The 16596-nt window shown below is 37.9% G+C and overlaps 1 long non-coding RNA gene across 1 annotated transcript; it reads right to left on the bottom strand.

The window, feature by feature from the left end:
* Positions 1 to 7327: 7327 nt before the first annotated feature.
* LOC111771746 (uncharacterized) lies at positions 7328 to 15824 on the bottom strand. The gene is made up of 2 exons (XR_002805657.2): positions 15728 to 15824; positions 7328 to 7615 (listed from the first exon to the last, which is right to left on the bottom strand). It is a non-coding gene; the product is annotated as an uncharacterized lncRNA (long non-coding RNA).
* Positions 15825 to 16596: the final 772 nt, after the last annotated feature.

The following is a 16596-nucleotide window of genomic DNA, read 5'->3' as shown; positions in this document are numbered from 1 at the left end:
CATCACAGATTAGAGGGTAATAGATGATGCGAAACTGACTATCTATGTGAAAAAGTAAAATAAGGTCAGATGCCTATTTCATACCACACATCACCTGACTTGGTCACTGGATGCTCCCTTCGTTTCCCTGCAGCAACACCCTTGTAGAACGCTTTCAGGCTCCAGGAGCTGATCCTTAACCCAGGTGTTGAGTATTGAATCATCTCCTTGGCAGAGTCGTCCCTACCCTTCTGCTCAGATTCTTCCCTGGGTGTGGGTAAAGGATGTTATATCCATGCTATGTATGAACTATTTCACAGCAGTTAAAATGAATGAACTACTGCCACATTTCTCAACACGAATATATCAAAACATAATGGGGAGCAAAAGAATCAAGTGCTCCTCCCGAGAGCCGTTTTTATTGCCCTCCTGGGGCCTGGATACTGTTCCCAGCCTGGCCTCAGCTGGAAGTGGCACTGCCATTCTGTAGCTGCAGCAGTTGAGGATTCTGAAACAACGTGGAAAAAGCTTCTGCTCTAATGTTTATTGAAAAAAAAAATAAGTAGATACAAAATTATAGCTCTGCTGGGTTTTAACATTGTAAAAATTATATATATGGCACAGGACTGGAAGGGGATGAGAGAAATGAAAATAGTTTTTTAAAAAATGAATCAGGATAGTGGGCAATTTTCTTCTCATTCTTTTGCATTCCATCGATATTGTTATGTGTTTGTATAACAAGTTATTTCTTTTAAAAAAAAAGATAGAATCAATCTGTAATCTTTCTGGTAATGAACAGCAAGTTTTCTCTGAGTTGATAATGGGCTTTAATTCTGCTGTCAGAACCACAGTTTATCTACAATTCTAGAACAGCCATTTCCAACTGATCACATGCTCTGGCATAGGAATGACAGAGCACCACTGTATTATACAATGGTCTGAAATTTTAATTACAACTTGCTTTCCAAAGCCTTTTACAGATTAATGACTTCATTTGTATTGTGGGGCTGGTGAACAAAGGTTACCCGCATTTCAAAGTTGGTGGAGTTGCTGTGAACCCACTGCTTGCCCAGAGCTATTGGGATGTTAAGATCCCAATATGGTGGAATGATCATAGGCCAGCAAATGCTACACTGGGAAGGTAACGAAGTGTAACGTCTGGTCAAAACGATAGGCTTCTGTGGTTAACAACTGTGGATTTACAATATAGTCCAACTGTCTCTTCCATGGATTTCTCCACCCAGGACAAATCCATAGACATGTATCAATGTAACATGGGGCTGAACTGAGATTGTCACAACATGCAGTTCTCTTAAATATACCAACACAATCTCATGAGTGATAGAGTGTCAGTACCCCATATGCTTAGGGTGGTAAATTGTGCCTAAACTGGCACTTCGCCAGACACTCTTATGAACAGCAAAAGAATAAAAGCAAAGCAAAACAAATCAAAACAAAAGGCAAGGAAGGAGAAGAGGAACCCATTGCAAACAGAATATAAATCCAGCCCATTATTACAGAGCAGAATCTGTAGGGCTGTGACATAGCATCAATGGCACATGGGTTGGCTATTAGAAGACACCCATGTTGCCCCTGTCACAAGCATCCAGAGAACCCCTGGTTTACCTTCCTTGTTTTCTATTTTCAAGAGCTCATGAGTATTATTCATGGGTGCATGGATGCAAGGCTGCAGCTTGTCCTTGGGACTATTCCAAACCATGTCCTATTGGCATTGGTTCTGATGGGATACCGAGCATCTAAAGACTCCACATGAAAAAACCTTTCCTCCTCACCTCAGGTGCTCAATTTTCCTGTTTCTGTCTGAACCGTGCACATTTTTACTTTAAAAAAATACAATAGATCTCACACTAAAGTTTTTATCTTCCTCCAGGGTATTTTTCTTCCATTTACTTGAGGAACCGTGCCCAGAAAATATTTTGAGAATGAAATTATACCAAGAATAAAATAACTTACAGAGCCTCAACCTTTTGGGGCATGACTTCATATCATTTATTTTAAATAACTGCTGGTGTCAGGATTGCTATAGATATTTGTACTGTTGCATCATTGTGGGACATCCGAAAAATGTTTTACTGGCAGCTTGCAACGGAAAGACAAGTGATGGAGACAAAGCCATGGAACATACACGGCAGAGTCTGTACAGAGATTCCAGCTCCTCTGAGCTTAGACTTACTTAGGCAAGTCACTTTACACCCTCTCTATCGCCCCCTAAGGTTTCTTGCCAATTTACCTCTCATAGTTGTCATAAAAATAAAATAAAAAATCTATATGACTGCGCTTTGAGAAAAATAGAAATGTATATGTAAGTCACTGCTATTTTTTGCCTTCAAGTTCCATTTGAGGACTTCTTCCATTAGAATTCTTATAGTTTTCCACAGCTGTCATCTCCCACCTACCTCTGCAGAAACAAAACAATTTAGAGAGTGTTAGGACTAAATTGTGTCCCTCCTCCAAATTCATACGTTGAAGTCCTAAACCCCAGTGACTGTACTTGAAGATAGGGCCTTAAAGAGGTAACTCAGGTTAAAAGAAGTCATAAGGGTATGACACTAATCCAACAGGACTGGTGTCCTTATGAACAGAGGAAGAGACACCGGAGTTCTTTCTCCACACGCACACAGGAAAGGCCATGAGAGAACGCGGTGAGGAGGCAGCTGTCTGAAAGTCAGGAAGAGAGCTTTCACCAGGAACCGAATCTGCCAGCTCCTTGATCTTGGCCTTCCAGCCTCTAGAAATGTGAGAAAATAAATATGTGTTGTTGAAGCCACCCAGTCAGTGGTGTTCTATTATAGCAGCTTGAGCTGAGGAACACAGAGAAAGAAAATAGAAGTACTTATTTAGCTGCATTCAGGACTCAGGACGCCTTACTCCTTGCCCTGATGCCTCAAAGGAAGCTGGAAAAGGCTATACAGGCCCCAAATCTCCCTTATCTGAACCCCCTTGCTCCCAAAGGCAGCTTAGTATCTGAGGTTGCCACCATTAGGCACATCTTTCAGCCATAGTTGGGAATCAAATAAAATACAAACCTCAAGGACGTCCTTGTATCTATATTCATTGGTTCCATTAAAGTGGCTTCCCAGCTTGAGAAAAGTCCCCAAGAGCCTTCCTGGGGACAGCCTGGTTTACCACACAGCCAAGGCTCTGGGATTTGGATTCCTAAAATTTGAACCAAGCTGAAAGGTGACTAGTTTTGCACCTCAGTTGTCTTGCACGATGGAAAAAATTCCCCGGTTGCCTCTGAATTTTGGGCTCCTTACTTTGGTTGACATTTAAAGTCACACTAATGTACATGGTAGAAAATGTTAAAGTTTAAAAACTCATTTTATTTCTACATGCTTATTAATTTGTTGTCCCTTTTCCAGCTGGATCGAGCTATATTTCAGACTCTATTCAACTAATACGTGACCTGCTATAACTGCCTGCCACTTGGTCATCTTTCTAGACATCTTGGGTCAGAAATAAAAGTAGATTTTTTAAAAACCCTTTGCACTCTATGTCTTTCCTCTCTTTTTTTTTTTTTATGGAGAAGGGGGGTGTGTTGACATAAATCCCCAGCAGGTGATGTTGCAAGTCTCTGTGTAGCCTGTGCTATTATCCAGACTGAAGAAAACATCATTCCATTTCAACTCCATCTCTCTGGCTGTGCCACTGCCCTCAAACGGACTTAAGCAAAAGAATACTTCAAATCAGCACCATAGAAAGGATGCCATTCTGTGTCTGTCAGAGCCGTTTTCCTCTCCTTTCTCAGCTGTGCTTTTCCATCTGCAGAAAACCCCACCTATTTCCTGAACCAAAGCAGGCAGTATGTGAGGAGTTGTGGCTTTACTAGCAGGAAGGGTCCAAAAATAGCTGCATAGCCATAAATTCAGGATCTGGTATGCCTGGTGTGAGTGCGGAGTACCTGGGGCCTGACCAAATGGTAGTCCTCACCTTCCCTCTGTATTCTGGGCCTGGTCCACATGGCTTGGCCCTCTTCCTCAGCTTCCCGCTGGGACTTAAGCCCTTTACAGAGTCACAACAGTCTGGACTGAGGCCCTACACATTGCCTGGCTCTTCAAAGACCTTTCCCCTGGGGAGAAAAAACATGCTCCCATGCTCTCTTTTCTCTCCTTCTCCTTCCTCATTGCTGACAATCATTGCTTTTCCAACAACTGGCCAGCTCCTGTCTGAACACAGATACCAAGAGGAGTGTCATTGTAGTATGAAGATTGAGTATTTGGCGTCAGGTTTGAGCACATCCTGGTGGGAGGATGGTGGCTTCATCAATCAGCCCCTTTTCATCTGTCAACCTATGGGATTCTCACCCCCAAAAAACTTTGTATAACTCTGATCTGGTTCAAACTCCATACAGATGAGGAACTTAAGACTCAAGAGAAAAGCTGAGGCAAGACTCTATGAATCATTTATTATCCATTAGTCTATTCAATATATATTCATTGAATATCTAGTATGTACAAGAGACATGCGTTTCTGTGGTTTCACTCATTTTTGAGGGATTTTCCCGCTTCAACATAAGTCCTACCATTCCTGTATAACAAATCTTAGCGTATCAAAAGATGAAATGATCACGACACTGAGTTCTCCCTCCATTAAACCACAGGCTGTCCGTGGAGACAGTGAAGGAGGAGCAACGAGACCTAGCCTTTTCTTCTGCAATCTACAGGAGGCACTTCTGGTCCATGATTAGAGAAGCAAGTCCTTCCCCCAACCTTTTATTGAAAACTTTCTCCACTCCACGGTGTGAGGATTTTCAGTAGACAAGGGATAAGAAGCAAACTCATACCTGGAAAAAGAGACAGCAAAAGCCCATGCGAGAAATTTATAATATATCATGAAAACTTTGGGGAAAAAAAAATCACTTGAATTTCAGCTAGTGAAATTTTTGATGACAATATTTCAAAAGCTCTGATATAGTCCAGTGTCCTGGGGAATGATCTTCTGGCAGTTCTTTAATCTAGAGTTTTCTTGTTAATCCACATGCCCCAGACTCAGCAAAGTATTCCATGGAGGCTTAAAACAATAATCCACAAACAATGTTATGAAAATTATGCAGTCGTGAGAAAATGGGGTCTGCAGAGTGCAGATTACTCAAACAGGGGTTACACTTTATTCTAATAAAATAGCCTGTGCTCTCTTTGGTATCTATTTGTCTAGTTCTCACACTGCAGGTCTCCAGAAACCCCTTTCGTCTGTGAAGTGATTATTACAAAATGGAGGCAGAGGGAGTCCAGAGGCCTCGCTCCATTTCCTTTGTGATGATTAGAACTGTTTTCTCGTCTGTCTCTGGTCTCTGTGCAGATATCATATAAATTACTTTCTCTGCATTATTTGAATTTCACTGCAATGATCCCTTATTCAAAACAACAATAAAGATACTTCCATTTAAAACAATTATACATATACATGTGCATATGTGACTATATATACACAGGTATATATATATATTTACTTACTTTTGGAAATATAAGAGGTAAATAAATATTTCCATTCATTTTTGTATTAGTTTATACTTAGACTGTGAAAAAATTTTAATAATAAACATTTTTGAGCATGCTTATACTGAGTGCCTTGTTAATTGCTTGATCATAATAACACTGTAAGGCAGGTACTATTATCATTTCCTTTTCACATATTAGGATCTTAAAGCTTAGGAAAGTAAAGTACCATATCCAAGCTAACGCAATTAATAAGTGGCAGAGCCTCGGAATTAACGAAACCCAGACCTATCTAAATTCAGAGCCCAGGTTCTTAATAACTGGGCTACACTTTCTCTCTTGCAAGGACAGAGACACGGGTGGGAAGTGAGGGACAGAGCTGTTCTATGACAGAATATCAGGAAGCAATCAGAACTTGCAAATCTTGAACAGGACCTCTCAGTCTCCACCCCCCACCAATAACACGCCCACAAATCGCCTTTGGATTTGAGAAACTTATCCAGCCTGCTTGTATGAAAGCTGCTCTTCTCAGCTAGAGGTAGGGCCGTTGGGGGCAGAGGGGGGCTCTCTGCCTGTTTTTAAACAGGACCATACATGATAAGATAAAGTATGATTGTGATGATGATCATGCTGGGATGGTAGAAAGGGATCTATTTTCCTGGCTAATTGGATGTCCATCCAATACATTCCAGTGTACCAGAGAATGGCCTGAAAATAGCAATAGAGACACCCAGACCTTGTCAATCTCCAAACAGCAGTTTTCTAACTTCAATAATTTCAAGCACCAAATCAAGAGCCAGGTCTTTTCATTTGCAAAATAGCAGTTTTGTAACTTTAATAATTTTAAGTGGTAGTTACAGGTGAATGAATGAGAAGAATGAGCAAATTCTGCACTATCACACTTTCTGCAAGTCCTGCGTGGCCTCAGTCACCATTCTGACAACCAGGTTCTTGTCTTGCTCCAGAGTCTACACTTCTTTCACTCCCGTTTTACGTAACAGTAACAATGAAGGGAGACAGAAGAAAGAGTACATTGGAAGAACTTCCCTCTGGCTGCACCCTAAGCAGGTAAAATATGCCTGAGTCATTAGCTAAATTTGGAATTTAAAATGAGTTAATGTGATTGATAGGACTTTCCTCTACATTCAGTGAAAAACAGGGGCCCAAAAGAATCATTTCAGAATTCAGAGCAACTATATTGTAAACAACTTCCCTCCTTTGAGTCCACTGTGTTCTACACTTTGCTCAAACAAGTTCTTTATTTTTAAGCACATGAATTCTCAGGGCTTACAATTATTTTCAACATGAACTCCTATTGAATAATCTGCCTGAAGAAGAAAATTCTGGAAGATATAAGAAGGGTCCTAAACCATTATCCTTCATGAAGTTTTAAATTTTCCCCTGGATGTTTTTTAAACCATATTTCAAGAAAATGAGAAAAATGGAACATCTGCTCAGTGAAACTTTAGACAAAAAAAGATGAACTCAGATTAAGCCAATTGTCCATAGCAGTTTCTCTTGGCTTTCTTTAGAGATTTAGAAATAGTGTTTCCTTCTTCTCAGCAAGTGATTTTGGAGCCTTTGATTTGCATTACCGTTGGAAAAAGCAAAGTTAGTTAATTAAAATCATAAACCTAGATGAGTTGGGTTAGGATTCCACTCTGCTAATAGTGCTGATATTTCATTGCATTTTAGCCGATATAATAGGGAGGAAGTAACTACTTTACCTCCTTTGAAATATTCTCAATTGCATTCTCATAAAGAGCTCAGATAAAAGTTTTTGTTTTGTGTTTTAAATGAGAAAGAAATGTTCATGTCAGTAAGAAAAGTAATCGTGTTTCTGGACATGTAAACATGAAATCTATAAAATAAATGTTTTGGTAAAATATCTCTTTTTGGCATTGATTTATTTGGCAACCCAAAGTGTTTTCCTGGGGAACAAAAGGTTCTGTGGAAGAAACCTTCTGTACCCTAAAACTGATTGATTGCAGAAACTAAGGAAGTTGTGGAGCCAAGAATGAGAATCCACTTCTCTATCCAAATCAGGAGATGCTTAGTGTTAAATACCTTCATCAAAATTGTCTCCGTGTGTGTAGTTGCATTACCCACTTATTCTGACTCCTTTGCCAATGATCCAGCTGGCAAGTCAGGTTTCTGTTGCATCCAGAATATTGACAGTTCTGCCAGAGGAAGGAAAACATGGTCAAACCAATTTCTCTGTCTTTATGATTTTAGCGAATTTGACGGACCTTCAGATTTTAGTGAATTTGATGGACCTGGTCCAAAAATATTTGTAAGCTGTAATAGGCTACATTTCGCTTTCCCAACCTTCAACCTAGGAACAAAATGGGGAAAATTTTAATAATAACAACAACCAAATTTCCTAAAAAATCTGTTTCTGCTCATTCAGTCCAGAAGAAGAGGAAGCTTCCATGAATGACAATCTGGACATAAAAGAGAAAGAGGACATTTTAAAATTCATGGAGATAAACAGTGGAAATAACACTTTGGGAATCCTGGACTTGTGTGGCCGCTCTGTCACTTAGTGGTGAGATGAGTCTCCCATGCTTCAGTGTCTTCATCTGAAAAATGGGTCTCCAATGCTTCTCCCGTCTGCCCCACAGGACTGTTACATTGCAGGACTTATTGTAAGTAAAAGTGACTTAGAAACATTTACGTTCCAAACCATCTTATCATTAATATTATCGTTCTTTTTAGATTCTTTTTGTTGATGCTTGTAGTTGATGTCATTGTTGTTGTTGCTTCTAATGACAGCCTCCCAGGAGAATCATCTCCATTTTCATTGGGATTCCAGCGACAACAGTCAATGTTATTCAAGTCATCTTTGTGCCATTCAAGCAAGTCTGCATAGAACACTAGGTGATCAATAGTCTCTATTCTTTGATCTTGACAAAATGAATGATCAAAGCACCTAAACAGTCAAAGAGCCTGATTCTTTTTAAAAACATCAAGGATTTTATTACTTTCCTCTGGAATGACTGTCCAAATCAGGAAGGGGCAGAGGCAGGCATGCCAACAAAACTAACCAAGAAGGTATCCTCAGATTAAATCATTATGAAGCAAAATTGTTACAAGGCTAGGGGCTTGCAAACACACTTAAAAAAATTGTATATTTAGGGGCCCACCCCGTGGCCGAGTGGTTAAGTTCGTGTGCTCCGCTTAAGCAGCCCAGGGTTTTAGGTTTAGATCCTGGGTGCAGACCCAGCACCGTTCATCAGGCCATGCTGAGGCATCATCCCACATAGCACAGCCAGAAGGACCTGCAACTAGAATATACAACTATGTACTGGGAAGCTGTGGGGAGAAGAAGAAAAAAAGAAGATTGGCAACAGATGTTAGCTGAGGTGCCTATCTTTAAAAAGAAATTATATATTTATATCTACCTGGTACTGCAATTCTATATAATGATAATCATTTAAGGAAGGTAAAAGAAGCTAGATGGATGGATGGACAAAAGGACAGGACAGGGGACAGATGGATAAATAGATAAAGATAGTATATAGATAAATAAAATTAAAAGTATAGTATACAGTTCCAGTAGCGATTTAACAATGAAGTCAAGTACGAGAAAAAAAAGTTACTCTTAATTCCATACCTAGAAATAATGAATGTAAATGTTTTAACACATTAATATTCTTCATAGTATTTTTTGATGTCTAGTTTCTTGGTTTTTTTATTTTACATAATTGAATTATACTACATATTAGTTTTTAAATCAACTTTGTTGGGGTATTATATAACAAAATGCATAAATTTGTGGGATACAATTTGATGAGTTTTGACAAATACATACTCCCATATAACCACTCCCTATCAAAATATAGAATATTTATATCACTCAACAATGGTCCCTTGTGCCTCTTTGCAGAGTGACTCTCTCGTAACTCATGCCCCAGGCTACCACTGATCCACCTTTTGCCACCATAGATCAATTTTACCTATTTCACAAATTGATATATGGAAAAATAGACTATATAATTTTTTGAGTCTGGCTTTTATTCATTCGGCTTAATGTTCTGAGATTTATTCATCAATCAGTAGTTTTTTCTTTTTATTGTTGAGTAATACTCCATTGTATGAATCCACCACAATTTTGTTATCCATTCACATTCTGAGGAACATTTGGATTGTTTCTAGTTTTTTGGTATTAAGAATAAAGCTATTATGAACATTCGCATATTATACATGCAATTTTCAATGATACTTTTTTCCTATTCGTATAAAGCAAGAACAGTTGATTATTTCAAAAATTTTCAGAAATATAATTTTAAATATCTGCCTAATTTTCATTCAGTGGATATACCATGTTTTACATAAATGTCCTCTATATTTGTATAGCTAAATTGTTTCTAATTGTTTTCTTTTATAAATAATAATGCAAGGAACATCTTTGCTCTTTTCTCTACTTGGGGTGCCAGTAAAGCTTTTCAGAGCAGACTGAACTCAAGCTGACACAAAAAACTTAAAGAAAATACTCAATAATGTTCTTTTCATTCTTTGATCTGTAATATACATGAAAACATTGGACATTCTACCAGGATAATGGAAAATGCATTCTAAATTCCAAATGCTTTCTAAAGAGTTCCCTCTCTTCCTGGTGTGTGCTTTTTTTTTTTCTGCTAGGAGCTTCTGAAAAATTGTTAGCTATTTTTCCCCCTTTTCAACTGACAATCGCCTTGATGAATAGAGGAAGCAACTTCATCTCCACTCTCTTTGGATTAATTGTAAGGAAAGAAATTGTTCAGGGAGGCCAAATGTGTAGGTGTTGAGCATTGCTGTTTCTCAAGCTTGGGAAATGTGCTTTTGCAACATGGCAGTCAAACCCTACAACAAAGCAGCAAAATATAGAATAAGAGAACAAAAAAGAAAATCCTTTTTGGAGCCAAAAAATGATCAAAACAAAGCATCAGAGGTAGAGCCTATAGTGACAGAACTCCTGGGAGCTGAAGCACTTAAAATACACCTGTGTTTGTGCTAATTGAATAACTCATATTCACCACCTCAGCCAGCAGTCCTTAAACAAGCAATACACTTAATGTGTATTTATAACTCTTCTTCCCAATATTTTCATGAGAAAGAGAACAGTGGATCCATTTCCATCCTTTAAAGAACAAGGCCATGCTCAAAGTTTTTAAAAATTTAACTCATGCAGGTAAGTAATGTTCTCCAATTCATCCCTCTGCTTTCTATATAAGAAGTAGATTCTTGAAATACCCCATTCCCCTCAATTCTTCTTCGCAGTTATTGTGGGCATGCTCATTTATTCTTCATAGTTATGTATTTGTGTATCTTGTCTTTCTCTTCAGGATTGTATAGCACAACATTGGATTTTATCTATCTAACCCACATTCCTGTTCTTCTTTGAGACTTTCAGGGGACTGTTTATCACTCTATCAGGTATGTGGGTTTGGTGCAGTTGTCACTCTCAATGCCTGCTTCTACGGATGGAATGGTTGTGTCCCGCTACAATTCGTGTGTTGAAGCATAATCCTCAACGTGATGATATTTAGAGGTGGGGTCTTTGGGAAGTAACCAGGTCGTGAGGACGGAACCTTCAGGAATAGGATTATTACCCTTATAAGAAGAAACATGAGAGAGGTGACTTCTCTCTCTCTCCACCATGTGAGGATACAGTGAGGAGATTGCTGTCTGCAAACCAAGAAGAGGGCCCTTACTGGAACCCAACCATGCTGGCACCCTAATCTCAGACTTTAAAGCTCAATAACTGTAGAAATAAATTTCTGTTGTTTAACCCACTCAGATTATGCAGTTTTTTGTTGTTGTTAAAGCAGCAAGGAAGACTAAGACACTTATCCAGCCAGGAGGGGTGGGGGTTGGGGGGGGTCACAAGACTCACGACGGTAATTGTAGTCACCCAACACCAAGCCATGGTGATTGGTCTAAAATGATAGCAAATCACTCAAATTAAGCCAGAGATCCTCCTTATCTTTTTCATTTTTAAGAGAAGCCCCATTCCACTGATGTGTTGGAGTTGATCAGTGGTCTCATACCAATTCATAAAAGCTGATTGCTAAATTTTCAGGAATTTTTCAAGCCAGTGAATAAACTACTGAGAGCTTGAAATCAGCTATGGTACAAGTATTTATGTTACAGAAACTAGAAAGTGCTAAATCAATAAATGTGATACATCATACTAACAAAATAAAAAATAAAAATCATATGATTATCTCAATAGATGCAGAAAAAGAATTAGACAAATTCAACATCTTTTCATGACAAAACTTTCAAAAAATTAGGTATTGATGGAATGTACGTCAAAATAATGAAGACTATATATAACAAGCCACAGCTAGCATCATACTTAACAATGAAATTTGAAAGCTTTTCCTCTAGGATCAGGAACAAGAGAATGGTGCCTACTCTTACCACTTTTATTCAGCATAGTACTGGAGGTCCTCGCCAGAGCAATTTGGCAAAAAAAAAAGAGAAGTAAAACATATCCAAATTAGTAAGGAAAAGTAAAATGGCCTCTGTTTGCAAATCACATGATGTTATATATAGAAAACCCTAAAGACTCCACCAAAAAACTGTTGGAACTAATAAAAGAATTCAGTAAAGTTGCAGGATACAAAATCAACATATAAAAATCAGTTGTGTTTTTATACACTAACAATGAACTATCAGAAAGACAAATTAAGAAAATAATCCCATTTACAATAGCATCAAAAAGGGTAAAATACTTAGGAATAAATTTAACCAAGGAGGTGAAAGATCTGTACATTGAAAGCTATAAGGTATTGATGAAAGAAATTGAAGAAGACACAAATAAATGTAAAGATATGCCATGTTCATGGATTGGAAGAATTAATAATGTTATAATGTCCATATTACCCAAAGCAATCTACAAATTCAATCCAATCCCTATCAAAACTCCAGTGGGGTACAAAAACAGGCACACAGATCAGTTGAGCAGAACTGAAAGCCCAGAAATAAAACCGTACATTTACAGACAGCTAATCTTCAACAAAGGTGCCAAGAACATACAATGGAGAAAAGATAGTCTCTTCAATAAATGGTGTTGGGAAAACTGACCCCTACATGCAAAAGAATGAAAGTAGATCATTATCTCACGCCATACACAAAAATAAACTCAAAACGGATCAAAGACTTAAATACAAGTCCTGAAACCATAACACTCCTGGAAGATAATATAGTGCAGTACACTCTTTGACATTGAACTTATTCTTTTTGAATACCCTGTCTTCTCAGACAAGGGAAACAAAAGAAAAAATAAACAAGTGGGACTTCATCAGACTAAAGAGCTTCTGTATGGAAAAAGAAACCAGGATCAAAACAAAAAGACAACCCACCAATTGGGAGAAAATATTTGCAAATCACATATTCGACAAGGGGTTAATCTCCATATAAGGAACTCACACCACTGAACAACAAAAAACAAACAGCCCCATCAAAAAATGGGCAGAGGATATGAACAGACATTTTTGCAAAGAAGATATACAGATGGCCAATAAACACATGAAAGGATGTTCAACATCACTAATCATCAGGGAAATGCAAATCAAAACTACACTAAGATACCACCTAATACCCGTTAAAATGGCTATAATCACTAAGACTAAAAATAACAAATGTTGGAGAGGATGTGGAGAAAAGGGAACCCTCATACACTGCTGGTGGGGATGCAAACTGGTGCAGCCACTATGGAAAACAGTATGGAGAGTCCTCAAAAAACTAAAATTAGAAACACCATATGAACCAGTTATCCCACTACTAGGTATCTACCCAAACAATTTAAAATCAACAATCCAAAGTAACATATGCACTCCGGTGTTCATTGCAGCACTATACACAATAGCCAAGACATGGAAACAAACCAAGTGCCCATCAACTGATGATTGGATAAAGATGTGGTATTTATATACAATGGAATACTACTCACCCATAAAAAAGACAAAATCATCCCATTTGCAACAACATGGATGGACCTGGAAGGTATTTTGCTAAGCAAAATAAGCCAGACTGAGGAAGACAAACACCAGATGACTTCAGTCATATGTGGAATATAAACAAACACATGGACAAAGAAAACAGTTCACTGGTTACCAGGGGAAGATGGGTGAGGGGTGGGCACAGAGGGTGAAGGGGAGCACTTATGCAGTGATGGACAAGAAATAATGTACAACTGAAATTTCACATTGATGTAAACTACTATGAACTCAATTAAAAAAAGATTTAGGGGCTGGCCCCGGGGCTGAGTGGTTAAGTTCACCCGCTCCACTGTGGCGGCCCAGGGTTTCACTGGTTTGGATCCTGGGTGCGGACATGGCACTGCTCATCAGGCCACGTTGAGGCGGTGTCCCACATGCCACAACTAGAAGGACCTGCAACTAAGATATACAACTATGTACCAGGGGGGATTTGGGGAGATAAAGCAGAAAAAAAAAATTGGCAACAGTTGTTAGTTCAGGTGCCAATCTTTAGGAAAAAAATTTTTAAAAAGTAAAAAATAAACTATAAAAAAATGATTTAAAAAAACCCTGAAAACTCTAGTGGCATTTTTCATGGAAATAGAAGAAACAACCCTAAAGTTTACATGGAATCACAGAAGACCCCAGATAGCCAAAACAATCTTTAGAAAGAACAAAGCAGGAGGCATCACACTCTCTGATTTCAAACTATATTACAAAACTGTGGTAATCAAAACAGTATAATATTGGCATAAAAACATACACATAGATTAATGGGACAGAATAGAGAGCCCAGAAATAAATCCATGCATATATGGTCAATTAATTTTTGACAAAGCTGCCAAAAATATACAATGGGAAAAAGATAGTCTCTTCCATAAACGATGTTGAGAAAACTGGATATCCCCATGCAAAAGAAAGAAACTGGACCCCTATCTGACACCATACACAAATATTAACTCCAAATGGGTTAAAGACTTGAGGGTAACACCTGAAATAATAAAGTTCCTAGAAGAAAACACAGGGGTTAAATTCCTTGACAATGGTCTTAGCAATGATTTTTTGGATTTGACACCAAAAGCAAAGGCAACAAAAGAAAAAATAAACGAATGAGACCACATAAAATTGAAAATCTTCTGCAGAGCAAAGAGAATCATCAACAAAATGAAAAGGCAACCTATGAAAAATATTCACAAACTACATATAAGTGATTAACATACAAAATATACAAGGAACTCATACAATTCAATAGCAAAAATAAATTAAAAATGGGCAAAAGACCTGAATATACATTTTCCAAAGTAGACATACATGTGACCAACAGGCATGTGAAAAGGTGCTCAGCATCACTAATCATCAGGGAAATGCAAATCAAAACTACAATGAGGTATCATCTCATACCTTTTAGAATGGCTATATTATAAAAAAAGACAGGAGATAGGTGCTGGCAAGGATGTGGAAAAAAGAGAACCTTGTACACTGTTGATGGGAACGTAAACTGGTACAGCCACTATAGAAAATAGTATGGAGATTCCTTAAAAAATTAAAAATAGACCTACCATATGATCCAGTAATCCCACTCCTGGGTATATATCCAAAGGAAATATATCCAAAGGAAATCACTCTCTTGAAGAGATATCTGTACTCCTATGTTTATTGCAGCATTATTCACATTAGCCAAGGTGTGGAAACAACATGAATGTCTGTCAACGGATGAATGGATAAACAAAATGAAGTATATATGTACAGTGAAATATTGCTCAGCTTTCAGAAAGAAAGAAATCCTGCCTTTTGCAACAAAATGGATGAACCTGGAGAGCATTATGTTAATGCTTTCCAGAGAAAGACAAATACTGCATAATATCACTTATATACGGAATGTAAAAAAAAAAACCAAACTCATAGAAACAGTAGAATGGTGCCACCAGGTAAGGGAAATAGGGAGAGGCTGGTAAAAGGGTACAAACTTTCAGTGATAAGATGAATATGGTCCGAGGATGTAATGTATAACATGATGACTATAGTTGACAATACTGTATGGTGTAATTGAAATTTTCTAACAGAGTAGAACTTGTGTTCTCACACAAAAAAAGAGGTAAGTATGTGAAATGATGGATGTGTTAATTAACTGAATTGTGGGAATCCTTTCACAATGTACATGTATAGCAAATCATCATGCTGTACACTTTACATACATTACATAATTATTTGTCAACTATACCTCAATAACACTGGGGGGCAAAAAGAAATTGGAAAGTGCTACAAATTAGGTTTTTGCCTTTTTTTTTTTAAATTGCAGAGAACTTCTTTTAAAATATTTACCTGTTAATATCATGAATTAGATATAGAAGGGCAGGGACAGTATCCTTTATTTGTCATCTTTCCACCTAAAAGGCATTCTGTGGGTACCTAACGAGTCCTTGCTGAGCCACATCATCAGGCTCTGATCATAATGACAGTATTGTGATGAGATGCTGTGGTGTCAGGATGGGAACTAGGAGTTGGAATGTTGAGTTTTTGAGACCTAAGGTCTCACTTCTTCAGTATAGCATTGAGTCCTCAGTCTCTGCAATCAGAGAGGCCTGAGTTCAAATCCTACTTCTGGCCCAGAAGTGATTATGTGATTACACAGCCCAGCAAGGTGGCAAGTTTTAAACCCAACTCATCTCTATAGCTCTAGATAGATAAAGAGATAGACGATACTAGATAGAAAGACAGATATAGATAGATAGATAGATAGATAGATAGATAGATAGATAGATGATAGATAGATGATAGATAGACAGACAGAAGCCTAGGTGCAGAAGAAAATCTCTCTTTTGACAATGCCGTAGTCTAGTGATTTTGGGGATTCTGATAATTTAGTTATGAGCCAGGGTATGACACATAGTTTTCACTGTCCAATTCAATAAACATGTATTGAGCACATTTCTAAAGCAGAGGACAGAGGCATCTCTACTTGGATCTCTAAAGCAGATCTTTGCCTTTCAAGAATATAACCTGAATTTTTTTGTCATTTGAATCAAAATATTTTAAGAGGTAACAATATAATTTGCTAATTATCCAATGATTCACAGTCTCAGAATAATGAATTTCATGCAGATTCATACTCTGCATGAAATTATTACAACAAAATATTTTTTAAAATTGTCTTCCCAGGCTAGTTATTGCCAAACATCTTGGTCTGATCA

The sequence above is a fragment of the Equus caballus genome, chromosome 23, assembly GCF_041296265.1.
Source record: "Equus caballus isolate H_3958 breed thoroughbred chromosome 23, TB-T2T, whole genome shotgun sequence".
Classification (NCBI taxonomy): Eukaryota; Metazoa; Chordata; class Mammalia; order Perissodactyla; family Equidae; genus Equus; species Equus caballus.
The sequence above is the reverse complement of the archived record's forward strand: the minus strand, read 5'-3'. Positions and strand labels throughout refer to the sequence as shown.